Genomic DNA, 2704 nt, shown 5'->3' with positions numbered 1-2704 from the left:
AAGAAAGAAAGAAAGAAAGAAAGAAAGAAAGAAAGAAAGAAAGAAAGTCATCCTTACCTGTCATATGGACCACTGCAATGCCTCACTAGTAGTTTTTTTTTTTTTTCTTTTTTTTTATTATACTTTAAGTTCTAGGGTACATGTGCATAACGTGCAGGTTTGTTACATATGTATACATGTGCCATGTTGGTGTGCTGCACCCATCAACTCGTCAGCACCCATCAATTCATCATTTATATCAGGTATAACTCCCCAATGCAATCCCTCCCCCCTCCCATCACTTTTGTTTATGAGACAGCTAGAGTGACCATTTAAAACATAAATTTTAATTTCAAAAAGTCCATGTGGATTATCATTATTTTTAGAATGAAAACTCATGCATTTTGCTATGACCTAAGTAATTATCATAGATTTTTTAAAAAACCTGTCTCTGACTTCATTTGATGCCATTTTTCCCTGAATCTCATAGAATTCTAGATTCATCAACCTCCTTCATCTCCCTGCATTATTCAAAGGTCTTTTTTACATATGTTACATATTTTGTTTAATTTGTTTGGAAAGTGAGTTTATATATCTTTTTGTACATCTGCCCAATTTGTAGTATTCAAACCTTATGCAAAATACCATGTCCTCAAAGGTAATTTCTCTAATTATTCCATTTAAAGTGGACTCTTTCGGCTATACTTTAACTCATCATCTTATCTATTGTTTTCAGAGCACATAGTTCACCTGTAGTGATCTTGTTGATTTACAGTGTTCCTTTTACTGTATGTCTTTTCCTTTAGAATATAAATTCCATTAGGACAGGGGTCTTACTTGTCTTCTTCATTGACACATTCCAACATTTGCCTTCAATGAATGTTTGTTAAGTGAACGAAGGATCCATGTTACTTTTTCTTTTAAACATCCTTTGTGCTACTTCAGTAAGTAAATTAATTTTTTATACTCTGCAGTGCGTTACAATTTTCCCAATTTCAATTGATTGCTCACTTTTTCATTCCTCTTCCATATTCTAAGGCTCCTGATAATATGGACTCTTGTCTCATTATAGTATCAATGGCAAATACATGGCCTGATATGCCACTGATGCTCAGTAAATGATAAATCAGTAAATGATTAGCCTGTGTTTGTAATAAGGAATATCTGTTCATCCAATCAACATCTATTAAGCATAATATATGTCAAGTAAAGTCTAGGCCCTGGGGAAATGGGAATGTTTAAAGAAAGCATGGCTTCCACCTAGATCATGGTGCTTATAGTCTAGGCCATGGTTTCTCAAATATTGACACTGTTGCCATTTTGGTTTGGGTAATGCTGTATTGTGAGAAAGCGTCTTGTGCATTATAGGATGTTTATAAGCATCCCTGGCCTCTACCAACTAGATGCCAGTAATATTCCCTTCCCTGGCATACAATTTTAAAAGCAAAATATAACCTCAGACATTGGCAAATCTCCCCGGAGGGAAAATTCAACTCTGGCTGATTCACTTGTCTAGTTAAAGAGATAAATATGTATATATCTGCAGATATACATATAAGTACAAATAATGATCAATGTTATACAGAAAGGTAAAAGCTGAAATGTCAGCATATAACTGGGAGACTGATTTATATTGGTGGGTACGGGTTGTCAATAGAATTAAATGTTGCTGACCAAAAAAAGTGAAATTTAGGCTTTAGTCGATAGGATAAGCCAGATGTCAGGAAAAGTTGGGAGGAAGAAGGCTTCAGGCAGAAAGAGTAACCTGTATGGAGTGCCTGAAATGCGACAAAGTTTGTTTTATGCTGAAAACGAGTGCAAAGTAGAACAGAAGGGGGCTAGAAAGTTAAACAGGGGCAAGGTCATGCAGGGTACCTTAAGCTGTTGTGCCTTAGAATTTCATCTTAAAATTAAAGGGAAAAAGAGTTTAACCAACAGAGATGTTAAGTGGGAATACAAAATGGAATTCTATTTCTACAAACCAATTGTGGTGGCTGTGTTCTGGAAAAGGAGGCTGTTAAAGTAATTAAACCGAGAGACTATGGTGATTTAATCTAGAGACATGGTTCTGAACATGGAGGAAAGTGGATGGCTGATGAAGTCACCTTCTTGTATACATGGATAGTTGGGCGGATTTATATATTTCCCAGTGGAAAATATCCTCTAATGGGAAGATAATCTGTGTTGAGAATGCCATGGTGATGTTTTCTTGGGAAGCTTTGTAGTGTATTTATTGGCTTTCCTACTTGGTCTCTTTCACATTCAGTCCAACTCCTGAGTCAGCCTAAGGGGTTCTCTCTGGCAAACATCCCAGATGATTCCTACCTTTTCTCCATTCTGAAGAGGCCATTCCTTCCTTGCCTCCTCTTCCTCTTCTGCCAGGTGTGAACATGTGTATGTGATCAGCTTGGAGAGTGGGGATCAAATTGAGCAGAATGAGTCCCAAAGTCCAGGGACCTGAGGGAGAATGAACACAGGAAGGAAACATTGAGGGCTCTTTCCTTTCGCCATCCACCTGCTTTGAGTGGTGAGTTAGTTAGCAATAGGAGTGGAAGTTGACGGCACTGGAAAGGAGCAGTAACATAGTAGGAGGTGAGGTAAAGCAGTCTTGCTGGGAAAGCTGTTTCTGATTTATAGACACACCTGGTTATTACGATGGTGCCAATTTGAGATTTCATAGTGAAGGATCTGTCAGTTGTCCTCATCTAAACCCCTTGTTTTCACA

At 37.5% G+C, this 2704-nt stretch overlaps 1 long non-coding RNA gene across 1 annotated transcript in view; it reads right to left on the bottom strand.

The window, feature by feature from the left end:
• The window catches only part of LOC116418435, an 18864-nt gene extending 16425 nt beyond the window's left edge, over window positions 1–2439 (bottom strand). Inside the window, exon 1 of the long non-coding RNA XR_004228445.1 lies at window positions 2305–2439. This is a non-coding gene — a long non-coding RNA (uncharacterized LOC116418435). The remainder of the gene's footprint in view (window positions 1–2304) is intronic.
• Window positions 2440–2704: the final 265 nt, after the last annotated feature.

This window comes from Piliocolobus tephrosceles, chromosome 14 (assembly GCF_002776525.5).
Source record: "Piliocolobus tephrosceles isolate RC106 chromosome 14, ASM277652v3, whole genome shotgun sequence".
Lineage (NCBI taxonomy): Eukaryota > Metazoa > Chordata > Mammalia > Primates > Cercopithecidae > Piliocolobus > Piliocolobus tephrosceles.
The sequence above is the reverse complement of the archived record's forward strand: the minus strand, read 5'-3'. Positions and strand labels throughout refer to the sequence as shown.